We start from the raw sequence: 14,827 nt of genomic DNA on the forward strand, positions 1-14,827 counted from the left end.
ATTCAGTAAGTCGCTCTCTGTCTCTTTTCAATTACCAGATAAAACACAAGGTAATTGACAAACAACCATGTCAACGGCTCGCACAATAATAATGGCCGCGGCGCACTTTAATCTGTAATAACCATGACGTTAATTACGTTATTAATAAATAACCTTAAATGGCACCCTTATCATTTCTACAAAATCAAACTTTATCTAACCCCTATAGACCACTATCACCTCATTCTAACTTGGAATTTACACTAGTATATGCAGCAATAATATACACAGAACTAGAACTCCTTTTATTCCTTTCTTCGGAGAACAGTAGGCATCTGGAATAGTCTACAATCCATTTGTAGTTTATTAAGTCGGGCCTTGCTACTGTACCCCAAATAAAGCTACATATTAGCTTTTAACTACAGTTCTGCAGACCGTGTTGTCGATCTTGCGGTTAGTATCTGTGACCAAATTGTCAGTCTAATCTATAGCTGTAGTTTAGTTAAACAAATAATGCAAACCATTGCTGCGAGGAAAGCAGTATTACATAATGCATTTAATCTTCAAAATGTTGACAAATATTGATCTGGTTTTACCGCGGCATCTTTAGTAGCAGCTCAATAGATATTGTAGACGATTTGTTATTTCTATTTAACTGCGTCTTAATTGATAAATTGTAGTTGTTTGCTTATAAAGTGAATCAGTTTTTTATTAAAGTTGGACTTAGTATAAACGAAATCAACTTTTCAACGAACAAGTGAGTTTTCTGTAGCTTTTATTACTTAAACATGCTATTTCAATAATAAGTTAAAATTATTTTGGCTTTTAATTTCTCTCCCTCGAATCCATAGCCTCAAATAATTTTTAAAAGTGTAATACACCATTTTGAAGCAATCAGACAGAATGCTAGAACCGAGAGAAACGTAAACAATTAACAAATGAATATTTCATCTCAAAATATTTCATTTCTCTCTACTATTTTCATTTTCAAAATAGCATGAAAGAAGGGAAAAACTCTTATGTCTTCTCTGTGCAATGTTTGAATTACATTTGAAATAGTAAAATTCCTGTAGCTAACAAAGTGGGAATGAACCAATCTATGCACTAATAATTTAGTTGACTTTTTTGTGAGATTTTTCCATACAGCTTTAATGTTTCGTAACTGACATGAGCTATCTGACACTTATTTCTGCATGTGATGGTCAAAGTTGAGTGCATTGATTATGGTTACACCCAGGTCTCTGACATGATTGACATATTTTACGTCACACCCATCAAACGCTTACACTTGTGATGTTCAATTTCGCTAAATGTTGTATGGTGTCATACATAATTATTTCAGTTTTAGACTGATTCATTTTCAGTTTGAAGGTTGTCATCCATTTGATGGTTTCCATGAGACCACTGTCAAGTTGTCGAAGAACAGTTGTCTCATTTTCCTGCTTAAATTTTTAACGCAATTTTTTGTTCATTTGCGTTGCCATAGAGATCGGCTGGATATTTTTGCACCACTCAGTTGAGAGCCGATATATATATATATATATATATATATAGGTTACAAATCACCGGTCCGGCACAAGCCCCCTATGGGCCACCAAACCTCAGTGGCTCCGTGTCAGATGCTGCCTGTTCGACTATGACTTTCATTGTTCTGTTCGTGGCATAATGTTCTATCCATTTCAAGCGAGTGCTATGTATAACAAATTCTTCTTGAAAGATTTGAATCAGTATCGGGATATCGATGGTATCAAACGCTGCACTCAAGTCGATCATGACCACGATTATTTCTTTTTTTTTCTATGGTTTCCAAAAGATCATTTTTCATTTTGACCATTGCTGTTTCAACCCCGTAATATTTTCTATAGGCACTTTGGTAAGCTGGAGGGAGATTGTTAGTTCCAATATATTTTTTGATTTGGTTAAGTGCAGCTTGTTTCAAGAATTTAGGAGAGGAAAGCTTTTGACAACGGGCAATTCAAGTAGGAGACCTTTCTTTGTTCTTCGATAAAGGTTTTATCACAGCCCTTTTTCTAAACTTCAGGGAACACACAAGATGGCAGTAATCGATTTACAATTTCAGTCACAACGGGAGCAAGTTGTAAAAAAATTCGCTTTAAGTTTTTAGTTGGAATCCCATCAAGTTCACTTGTTGTAGATTAAGTTGCATAAACAAGTTTCAAAATATCAATTTCGGAAAGTTGTTTGAACACGGTAAATGCATTTATAATCAGAGGTTGATTCGTGTAGGAAGAATTACCATTGCTGGGTATTTCAGTTGGTATATTACTTCTTTGGGGTACAGTAAATTACATACGATGTACACTCGTTTACCCTTTATAAATAATTTTGGAAATAATAGTTCATAAATCTGGTCTGACATGCAGAAATCCAAAACAAAACCCCAGGTGCATAGTATCATATACTGAATATGATTCCTGTTATGTTTTATAATCGTAGGTTACATACTTTATAAGGTGCATACGATACAGTCATTTATGTCCTCTTATGCATATTTATGACTTAGTCAAGGGATATAACTATGATCTGGCTATGTGATCTCCAAATAAAACTGCAAATTCACAACTTCACATGCCGAAAAAACAATCCTGTGAGGTTTGATGACCCTAGCTCAAATGCCTAATGAGATATACACAATCTCTACGTGCTCCTCCCGATGTTTTTCAAAGAAAATGTAAAATGAAGTAATTAATCTTTTCCCATAATCTTACGTTGTGAAATGGCGTGAAGTGCATACTAAGACGGCATGTATTTTTTCAGTTAGCAGTGTCTGTTTTACTTCACGTCTTTGCTAAAATACACTCGAAAAAAAAAACCACATTAACTTCGAGATAAATTGTATGATTTACTTGCATGGTTAGGGCCGTAATTACTTCGGGTGAACTTTTTCAACGCATTTTACCTAATCGTAATAGATAGTGTTATAGATGTCAATCAAATAATGCAAGTTAAACTTGTAAAGTTTCCACTCTTCTCTATTGTATTATTGTTTCAGTCATATACGTGCGCACAATAGTCTCAGTAGAGCATTTGAATATTTTCATTTATTTGCAGTTAGAGAGTTTATTGCTGTTTATTGTCAAATTCATGAAAGTTAGGATGTTACCTGGTTTTAGAACGATTACAGTGTTTGTTCCGTATTGAGCGTAGATTGTTCGTAAGTGCTAGCTTAAAGAGTGAGATTTGGCGCCAGTAACCTAGTTTAATCTCTGCAGTTGTGTTTTTGTTAATGACCGGTCTGAGGCGGTGAACTAATGTGTTCCTTCTTTATGAATGTTTTGTGTATGTTTGCCACTTCTTTGTTATTAGTGCTGTGTGGACGGCTGCTTTCTTTGAATGTAGCTGTTCCTGTTGGATTTGTGTCCTTGCCTTTTCTTTAGCTTGCACTCATGAATATTCCGTATATAACCATAAGTTATGAGATTACAATTAAAATATTTATACAAGTTATACATTTCTTGTGCAGATATAGCGGTGTGAACGAAACGTTCAGCTACCAATCTCGGGGTGGAGGGTATGAGTCCTCTTTCTGACCATATAATTTCTTATTTCATCTGTAAACTTAATAGGCGGGAAAAGTGTAACACATATCACGATTTACCGTTCATTTATTTAAAGAAATACTTTCCCACATTCTGCTACGTACATGATAGCAAACTGTCCTATAAATCTAAATCTCCCCATCCAGACAATTTGTAAATTTATAGCTGTAGTAACAAATCTATGTTTAATTACTTTAGAAACTAATACATGTCTGCCATTTAGCAATGTTACGTGTGTATCACACACGTGCAGTTTTCCCTCCCAAAGTACGGAACAAAAATCGTTCCTGTTCCCATCACATGAAACTGAAATTGAAAACTGAAACTGCTTTATTTGATTGAACGCCTAATTTTACACATAGTATATTCACTGGCGTTGTACATTAAATTAAAAAAGAAAAAAATCATGATAAATTATATACATAATGGTATCAAACAATGAAACACGACATATTTGACAAAATTACTGTACAGTGCAAATTACAACATTGCGTATAAAGCATACGTCGACCACATGCAATGATTGCAGTAGTAATAAGGAAGAGTTAAATTGACAATTCCGCAAATCAGCGAAAAAAGTCACAAAATAACAAAGCAAAACAAAACAGTATTCCCCTAAAAGTAATTTGCGCCTATAAAAATACTTTATACAGAGCTCTACCTTCAAAAACATAAGAATTGCAACAAATGTTACCACATATTGAATATAAACGGATATAAAGCGGATATAGGTACTCATTTCGTCGAAAATTAAACTCTGGCCAAAATGATGAAACTACTACTAAAGTCCTGTCGCAATGTGAGGAAGATCTATGATATAAATAATGCCTGGCTTGGTACCTGGAGTCTTCCACCATTTAAAGCTAGAAAAGTTGACTGGCATATAGGCCGAGATCTACAGGTATTAAAAACGGATTTTCATTCAATACAACTGGAAGCATGTGCTGCTTGGAACAATTTTGTTAACGCTTTTAACGGCGATACGATGCATTTTGTAAATAGGACATACATTTGTCCACATATACCCGTAGATCTGAATATAAACATAAAGTGAATGCAACACAATTTGTTCTTTTGATGGTATCTCCTATAAAAGTGGCATTCGACAGTCATCTAAAATAGCACTTTTGTACCCGAACATTGTCACACTTTACCTGCAAAACACAGTTCGTTAGTCAAACATCTTACACACCTTGCACTGGTTCTTTTCATTAACAAGACCCTCGTTTGATTTTGTATTATTTACATTGTATTATTATTATGATTATCATATATATATTATTTTAAACTGAAGAGTATTATACATTTATAATTGCTTAATGGTAATAAAAAGTATCAGTAACGGATAGGCCGACACGCCTTTAAAAGCAATCTGCGTCATCCCCACATAAAACCTAAACATTAAACACGCATGCGCAGTCAGACCCAAACCTTGGATTTATCATTATTATGAAACCGTGTGCTTTAATAAATACAATAATGCCATTTGGGGAGCACACAGATCTTCCGCCTGTGGTCTTATTCTTTATTGCTCAAGATATGTTAGTGACATAATATATGTGTAATGACATAATTAAAATAAGATATGATAACTTAGGCGTCATGATATTGATGGATAAGAAAGTAGATATTTTCTCACAAGCCCGTAGGAGTGTTGTTGCTGGGCCGCATGGTCGTTTTGAAATCATGTTTTTGGAACATTTTTATTAAAGATAATAATCTATATGCATAATTCAGTTATCCGCCTGAAATTCTTCGAAACACTGTGGAAAATTGTGTGGATTAATAATTGGATAATGGATGTCTCTGAAATTCTTACTTGGAAAATATGCATTGAAAACAACATAAGTCTGTATTTAAGGAGTAATGCTTCAAGGAATTTACAACAATGAAAATGAGAGGATTTGTTCTTTCTGATTTTTTTATTTCTAAATTTTCTCAATATTTTTTGTTTGTATTAAAAGCCTCCATTTGCGGAAAAAAGTTATTATTGTAATGAAAGTATGAAACGTCCTCAATGACTGAATATGACTTTTTTTTTAAAAAAAAATAACGCGTTAAAATTTTCTGTAATTATACAGTCTCTTTGGTAATGGCGACAGCGAGATGCCAAAGAGAAAATAGAGAGTTTGAAATTTCAACCTTCGCCTTTCCCTTCAGCGTCTCTCATATATATATATACAATATATCAGATGTTGCTACTAAAGTTATCCATGTAATATCAAGCAAGCCTAAGACTTCTCTATTACTATGTGAAATAAAAAGCTTTGTTTCAGGATTTCTGCTTATTAAGTTATTCGATTATCCGTATGTATAATTAGACTAAATTTGATTCGAAACACTATCAATAAGTATTAGAATAATGAAGGTTTGTATGGCTAATAGGTTTAAGTAAATACATTGAACTGAACCTGGAAGTATGAAGTTATCAACTGATTTTGAGAAGAACTGAGATTTTTTACGGCATAATTGTGTCCCCAGGCGGTATCGATTATACCAGTTGGGCTTTTTTGTCGTATGAAGTGATTTTTGAACATCCGAAGATGTGATGTCACGAAAGTCAAAACTTCAGTCTTTTTTCATCTACTCTGTCCACATACTCGGCATCAATGACTGAAATATGAATGGAGGCACATGGCAGGACAGTCATTTTACTTGCAAAATAAATAATCACGCGCCGGATATCATTGGTGGAACATTCTATATTCACTTCCAGATAAAAACAGTTCGTTTCTGTCTGACACTTTATACGACAGTTGCGTTTTAATTATAAACATAAAATGGTACTAGTAAGACGGAAAACTCTTCTGAAGTATCAGACAATTTGAGATTTATGATATCATGATGCGAGAAGTTTCCTATTAGCAGATAAGTCCATTCTTTACATGCATGGTCCCAGAGCCTGGCAGAGGGGCATTGTGGGTCAATCCTCCCTTTGATTCTTACATTTTACAAAGAAAATCGGTCTTGAAACTCGGTGAGACCCCCTCCCCCCACCCCATGAAATGGGTGACCCCCTCTTAAAAGTTGGTGTCCCCTGACCGAAATTCCTGGATCTCCACATGCTTTACTTATAACATAGTATACTCAAACAAATACATTTACATGCCCACATGTTATTTTGTGTGACGATTGCCGTCTCCTAACGTTTCTTGACTGTTTCGCTAGACACATGGTGACTTGGCACGATTATATTGTGCTGTCTGAGAGTTTGGCATTATACAGAGTCATGCAGAGTGTCATGATGCCAAAACGTATGATATCTTTCAAACCGCTTAGTTCAATGGGAAAAAATCGATCACTGAGCGTGGCATATGTTCTCCTTACGATTTGATGAAAAACATTGTGTCAGAAATCACTCGTCCTCCATCTCTAATTCATTCGGTGAAGTTGGCAGTTACTTGCGGAGAACGGATTTGTACTGGTACATGAACAATAAAAGAGCTGTCCGCCGTTACACAACTGAAAATCTGTTGAAAAAGGGAGTTAAACCCAAAACAAACCAGTCCGAATCTGGAATAGTCTCCCAAGCCTTTCTATTTGTAGTTTATTTGCCTTGCGGCTTGCAATCTATAGTTTAACATTTGTAACCAGATGTTCACGTACAAAGCGGAATTAGTTTTCATTGTTCTGGGCGTTCTGTAGATGTAAATGGTGATGTATACAGAAAAGCATTGTATCAGGTTGTTCTGGTTTTATAAATGAAGTAAATCTCAAGCATATTGATTTCATTTCCTTGCGCGAGTTTTGTTTGCAGCTGGATATATGATCATTTCTCTTTTGGAGAATTCATTATATTTGTTAAATCTAAGTTGTTTGTTCATTTAGTGAAACAAGTGATTGATCAGAGTAAGTGTTGTAAAAGACATTTTGCTTAAAAACCGATGAGTTTACTTAAATTCCATAGTTTTAAAACATCATTCAGAGACAAGTTAAAGATATTTAAGCTGTTTATGGTTTTGGCGTCCTCTCTACAGACACGTTGAACTCAGTTTAAGTAATTTTAAGACTTTTTGAGGTGGAATATATCATTGTACAGCATTTGTAACAGTTACTGGAGCCTAGAAAAAGACGCAAACAATTATCAAATGAATCATTACTACTTTGAATATAAAAATAGCACGGAAGATCAAAGTACTCTTTTAATCAAAGTAATTCTACAAAAAAATAAATAATTTCTCTTTGCAGGAGGCGGGATGGGGAGAAGGGGCTGGACATATTTTGTTTGCTGCTCTCTTTAGTCGAGAAAAAATGTTAGTTCAATACAAATAATGCATTATTTTCTAATTTACAGAGAAAACTTGAAAAAAAGAAATGAATGTGTGGAAAATAGATATATTTCAACTGATAGTAATATAATTTTCTGCTAACAAACATCCACTGGTCTGCCTGGTAAAACTTTGGAATCTATAAAACATATAACTTACCCTATTTTCAACAAGTTATACAACACAATGTACATAAGATACCCGCTGAAAAAGGCTCAAACATTAGCGCAAAAATAACAGATTAATTAAGTAAAACATAAAATCAAGGTAAATCTAAGGTATAATTACACCAATGTACTAAACAACTTGTCTGAAGTCAGAGCACCAAGAGCCTAACTTTTAAGGGCACGACTAAGAAATCTGCAAGATAAAAATCAACTCCTTCCGTCCATTGTTTGTAGGATTAAGGAGGAAAGGAGTCAATCACTAAACACGCACTGTGCTTAACACATAAGGCGAATACCACCTGCATTCCAAATCAAGAAAAAAAAGATGACCACGTCGGGAATCGAACCCCGGACCGCCGCGCTAATATAGACATTTTCCCGTCGTCGTAACTTATAGCGCTATAGCTGAAGTAGTGAATAATGACTGCAAAATATGGATATTTATAATCGAGACAGTTTACCTGGAGTAAAAGCGTGACAAACGCTTTTCGATTTTAATCGTAAAAACAGCAAAGTCTCATGTGTTTCCGTAACATAAAGTTTGTCAGTTATTAAGTTTTAAAGCCTTCTTATGAAATATAGCATCTGTTTCAAGATATCTAAAACATTTTTTTGTTGTCCAACAATCTGGAAGCATTCCGCTTTAAAAGTTAACATGGTCCATTTCTTTTCCGGTTCTTAAACGCAGTCTTTCATCAAAGGGTTTTAAAATCACTTAGCACGAATATTCCCAATTGTGTGACGAAGTATAATATGCAAGAGCAGACTCCTAGCTCCGGGACAAAGGTCACATTGGGAGATTGTTTTTGCTTCTTTTGTCACTATTTTTACGTATTGATGTATAGCCGAATAACTTGGCATAAATATTCACCGTGTCCAGGCAACGTGTCATATGCAAAGGTAAAGGTCTCGGGCACACTGGTTAACTTTTTTGTTTGTTTGTACATGACTTACCTCTCTTTTATATCATTTAGTACAATACATGCGTTTCATAACAGTTTTGCACTTATTTAAATCATATGTATATAAATCTATTAACGATTGTAGACTTGTAAAAATAAGCTTCTTCAACAGGGCTACGGTTATCACAAATCACGTAAATACTTTTCCAAATTTTACTATCGTGATTCAGATTTGGTTTCAAAATACAATCGCAATTTAAAGACACTTCTGTGAGAAGGTATATCAAACCCCGTTTTTATGGGGATGTGGTTTACAAACTTCGTAAGGTTGTGGGTCATGGCAATTTTCAAATTTTATTTAGTAATAAATACAAAGACAAATATCAAACAGGGAATGCCACGTACCAAAAACGCAGCCTTCCCAAAACGAAACCCATAGCACGCAGACGTGCAAACCACAAACACACACGCACTCGCACACAAAGCCAACACACGATGACAAAACGAACAAATAAAGGAACACAGTGGGGCACCGCCTTGGAACGGTCAGTGGCAAAAACACCATTGGGGAGCTTAAACCGGTTTATGGTGCGCACCCAACCTCACTCTTACCCCCACCATGTTCCAAAGACACGGGACTGTGTAAACAAGTGAATGAAGTATTGCCATGCAATACAAAGTCCCCTTCTGGAAGGCACCTAATTTTCTCTACTGCAGTATAGCATATAGAACTGATATCTGTCAATGATGTATAAATAATATTGTACTATATATACAGTATGCTATAAACAAAAGACTTGGATTAAAATTTGTATATATAAAACACTATAGTTGTTTTCATATAGCATTTTTGGCCGATAATCAAAAAGGTAACGTTATTTATAGTAAAAAGAAATTAAAAAAAAAATCAATATAAGTCCACACAAAACTCTTTACCAGGTAGAGATAGGTCAAAATACACCTAACAATTGGATGTAACATGCATGTTGTACCGCAGAAAACTGGTCTTGATTTTTCCCTACGGCATGTAATAAGTAAGTTACAATATAAGCTATTTATAGTAATAACAAAGGGAAATAACTCTAAAAAACAAGAGTGCATTATGGTGGTGAACATTTGTGCCAAGTTACATCAACATCCCTCCATGCATAAAGAAGAAATGCTCCGGAAAGAGTCATTCTTGAGTCTGGCATTTGACCTCTAAGCGTGACCTTGACCTTAGACCTAGGGACCTGGTTCTTGCCCACGACAATCTGTCTCATGATAGTGAACATTAATGCCAAGTTACATCAAAATCCCTCCATGCATGAAGAAGTGTTCCGGACAAAGTCATTCTTGTATCTGACTTTTGGCATCTGTGTGTGACCTTGACCTTCGACCTAGGGACACTCCCTCTCATATTGGTGAACATTTGTGCCAAGTAAAATTCAAATCCTGTTTAGCATGACAAAGTTATACACCGGACAGGAAAAATGTCCCATTAACATTTGATCTCCAAGTGTGACCTCGACCTTTAAGCTAGGGTTCTGGGTGTTGCGCATGACACGTCGTTTCATCATGGGGAATATTTATGCCAAGTAATATTAAAATCCCTTGATGGATGTCAGAGTTCTGGACCGGACAGGTAAAAAAACCTATTGACGTTTGACCTCCATTTGTGACCTTGACCTTTGAGCTAGGGGTCAGGGTTTTGCGCACGACACGCCATCTCATCATGGGGAACATTTTTGCCAAGTAATATTAAAATACCTTAATGGATGGCAGAGTTATGGACCGGAAACGAAACAGACCCTGTTCATGCCATGTTAACATCTGACTGCTAAGTGTGACATTGACCTTTGAGCTAGGGGTCTGAAAGTTATGCAAGACACATTGTCTTATTATGAGGTACATTTGTGCCAAGTAATATTAAAATCCCTTCATGAATGACAGAATTATGAATCGGACAGGAAAAAAGCTTTGTTGATATTTGACCTCAAATTGTGACTTTGACCTTTTAGCTAGGAATTCGGGTTTTGCGCATGACACAGCGTCTCATCATGGGAAACATTTGTGCCAAGTAATATTAAAATCCCTTCATGGATGACAGAGTTATGGACAGGACAGGAAACAGACCGTTCATGCCATGTTAACATTTGACTGCCAAGTGTGACCTTGAACTTTGATGTAGGGGTCTGAAAGGTATGCATGACACATCGTCTTATTATGAGGTACATGTGTGCCAAGTAATATTAAAATCCCTTCATAGATGGCAGCGTTATGGACCGGAAACGAAACAGACCCTATTCATGCCATGTTAACATTTGACTGCCAAGTGTGACATTGACCTTTGAGCTAGGGGTCTGAAAGTTATGCAAGACACATTGTCTTATTATGAGGTACATTTGTGCAAAGTAATATTTAAATCCCTTCATGGATGACAGAATTATGAATCGGACAGGAAAAAAGCCCTGTTGACATTTGACCTCAAATTGTGACCTTGACCTTTAAGCTAGGGGTCCGAGTTTTGCGCATGACACGTCGTCTTATCATGGGGAACATTTGTGCCAAGTAATATTAAAATCCCTTCATGGATGATAGAGTTATGGACCGGACACGAAATTGCGGAAGGACGGAAGGACGGACGGACGGAATGACGGACGGAAGGGAAAGCGCATTCCTATAGTCCCCGAAACTGGTTTTCAACCAGTCGGGGACTAATAAACGTAATCTCCTCCAGGTGAATCTCTAACACACGTAATGGAAACAGAAGGCATGGCATGTAAAACACAAAAATGCTCGTGTATAAATATATAAAAAGCAAACCTTAAGAACCAAAAACGTATGTACTCAATGCCTTTGCAGAAGACAGAGCAACAAGAGAAACACCCTTAAGGGCCCGACGAAACAGACCAGAAGACAGATATCAAAACAGTTCAGTCCTGGTGGGGTTTAAAAACTGCTTATCATAGAGTCCTCCCCCTCTTCCGTCAGACACAATCAAAGAGGGAAGCGTAGTGTCCAACTGTAAACGGGTTGAACACTGAACATGCGGTATGTCTCAAAACAGTTGGGTCGCAACCTCTTTTGATAAAACGTTTTATAATTTTACCAAATACAGTTGGAAAATCTTATGAAGTTTGTTAACCACATCCCCATAAAAAACGGGTTTTGAAATACCTTCTCGCAGAAGTGTCTTTAAATTACTATTTAACTTTAAAACCAAATCAGAACTACGATAGTAAAAGTTAGCAAAATATATACGCAGTTTGTAATAACGGTAGCCTTGCTGAAGAAGTTTACTTGTAATATATTGATTACGTTCTTTGAAATCCTTGACATAACTACACGCTCTGGCAAACCGAATTAATTGAGAAATATTTACCCCATAAGATGTAGCCTGAGGTACATCCTCATCCAAATGGGGAAAATTTACAATACTAAAATCATTAAACGTTTTATTAAAAACTGTTTTGAGACACAACTTTAGCCCTTTTATAGTTGGACGCTACGCTTTCTCTTTGACTGTGTCTAACGGAACAGGTGGAGGACTCTATGATAATTAGTTCTTAAATCCAACCAGTATATATATTATAATTATACTAAGGTCTGTCCTATTATGATACACATATAATCATGAGATGTTAAGAACTTGGCATTTACTTGGGTTGAAGTGCATTTCCCATTTACTTTTCCATTTCTGTAGGGTGTCAAGACCATGAGATCATGTTGTAACTTATTGCAATCAGTTGTATTAAGTAAGCTGTGCCATCAGCAAAGAATTGAATCTGGGATTTTACATGATCAGATAAGTCATTAATTTATTAATATATATAAGACAAGTGAAAAGTGAAGAGGCCCCAAATTATACCCATTTGGGCACTCAAAATTTCAGAGAAACTTCGACAGATTTCACGCCCTCGAGAACAACCATTTGGGTTCTGCCTATTAAGAGCGGACAAATCCAGTGAAGAGTGCAGCCTCTTATACCGTGCTCATGAAGTTTGTAATTTAGCAGTTTAGTGTGAGTAATATTATCAAAAGCCTTGCTAAAATCAAGCAATATAAGGATTGAGTGCTGGCCTGCATCAAGGGTTCTTGTTAGGTCATAAACTACAAGTTGCGTTTCACTTCAGCGGCGCTCCCTGAATCCATTTTGCAGTTCATATAGAATGTTGTACCTAGTAAAATGGGAGGAAATATTTGATGCAGTAATGTGTTCTGTCAGTTTAAAAAAGATACAAGTTACTGTGATAGGACGATAGTTGAATTGATCATTCTGGCGTCCTTCCTTGTATAGTGGAAAACATTTCGTTTTTCCAAAATGATGGCAAAGAACGAGAGTCAATAGATTTTCAAATACGTATTTTAAGAACAGAACAGAACAGAAGTTTTATTTTGACTTAAGCATACAGCTCATCGTAATATAGCATAACATTACATTACAGTCACAGTTTTAAAATACATCAGTGTCACATCATATATACTTATAGCATTCACATACATTTGGTAATTTAAAGATTTGAGAGTGATCACCTTTTACAGTCGTTACATATTTAGAAAAACATAAACATAAAATAAAATATAAAATACAATATAATGATCTGTTATTTAAATATTTTAAGGAAAGGTGCAATTTGACAACGAGGTTCAATAAGCACAATTGGTTTGATGTCAGGACTAGCATCTTTATTTGTTTTAAGATTTGCCAACAGTTTGAAGATACCATTTAGACTCACAGAAATATCAGACATGCTGGGACATTTACTTTTGAGATAAATGGTGAGTTTTGAATCGAACAGCTTGTCCCTTATAGTATGCAGACAGGACTGTCCGAGATAGAGGGGATTTAATGGAGTAAAGACAAACTGAAATTCGTTTATAAGGACGTTTGCTTTGTTATTGTTACCATATTTCAGTGAGCCACTGGAATTATGTAATAGTGGGTGCAATACCATGTGTGTCTTTTTATGTTTAACATTTAATGCATTCTATTGCTATTACACATTTGCGAATTAAGACGAAATGGATTGTTAATACCTATGACGATCAATTCTTCACGGGGACCATTTCAACATTACTTTATTAAATTATGTATGGTAGGGAACATGCGTAAACAGTGAAATGCCTGGTTCATTATGCCAACACTTTGCGATGGGGATGTAAATTTGGCTTCGTCTGTTCGTCCGTCCGTTTGTCTGTCAGAGAAAATTTGTAATACAAATATTTCATGAAGTATTGCACGACCGTCTAGAAATTGTGTGGGAATGTTATTCAACATTAAGAATTGTGCATCAAAGATTTTAGCAAATTTGAGCACAAAGTGAGCTATGTGTTCATCGTCCGTCTTCGTCCGTCGTCGTTCACAATTTCACTGGTAACACTCTAGAGCTTGCAAGTCTTGTTCAATCGTAATCAAACTTAAGCAGAATTTTTTGTAGAAAATTTCAACAGAGTTTGACACTGGGTCATTATGTGATTAGGTCATATCAAAGAAAAAAATGTTTACACCCTATATTCCATTTTTGAGTCGGCTAAAGGCTGAAGGCCTTTTGACGAGTCCTTGCTATCCAACGATTCTCTAAATGGACCAAATAACACAGTGAAGGGATGTAGTTCCATTAGATTTCTCAAACTTCAAACAGTTCACTGCATGAATGAAGTTAAGTTGTGTCAATTCCCTTTGCTATGACCAATATACGATGTCATCTGTCATATTTGTGACTTGTAATTGTGCAATTCTCGAATGTAACTCATTAAGCATAAATGTGCATTTTAAGAATTGCGCAGGCTTACAAAGCTTGGGTAACATCCAGCGAAAGACAAAAAATAGTTCCAGCAGGGCTCCAGATAAGATGCGTATTAGCGTAAATTACGTATAGAAATAATGCAAATACGCATGTCTAATAATTTCTAAGCGTATAAAACGTATATAAAATTACAGAAACGCACACAATGCTTCTTTAAAAACA

At 35.7% G+C, this 14,827-nt stretch overlaps 1 protein-coding gene across 2 annotated transcripts in view; it reads left to right on the forward strand.

Annotated features, from left to right (window-relative positions):
* The first annotated feature begins 585 nt into the window (after positions 1–585).
* The window catches only part of LOC128548596 (C-type mannose receptor 2-like), a 61,738-nt gene continuing 47,496 nt past the window's right edge, over positions 586–14,827 (forward strand). The window contains exon 1 of one of the 2 annotated variants that reach the window (XM_053523909.1): positions 586–736. The gene's annotated coding sequence lies outside the window, so the exon portion shown is untranslated. Of the gene's footprint in view, positions 737–7,283; positions 7,389–14,827 lie in introns of those variants that run through there. The other variant, XM_053523910.1, reaches the window with a different exon arrangement.

The sequence above is a fragment of the Mercenaria mercenaria genome, chromosome 14 (assembly GCF_021730395.1).
Source record: "Mercenaria mercenaria strain notata chromosome 14, MADL_Memer_1, whole genome shotgun sequence".
NCBI classification, from domain to species: Eukaryota; Metazoa; Mollusca; class Bivalvia; order Venerida; family Veneridae; genus Mercenaria; species Mercenaria mercenaria.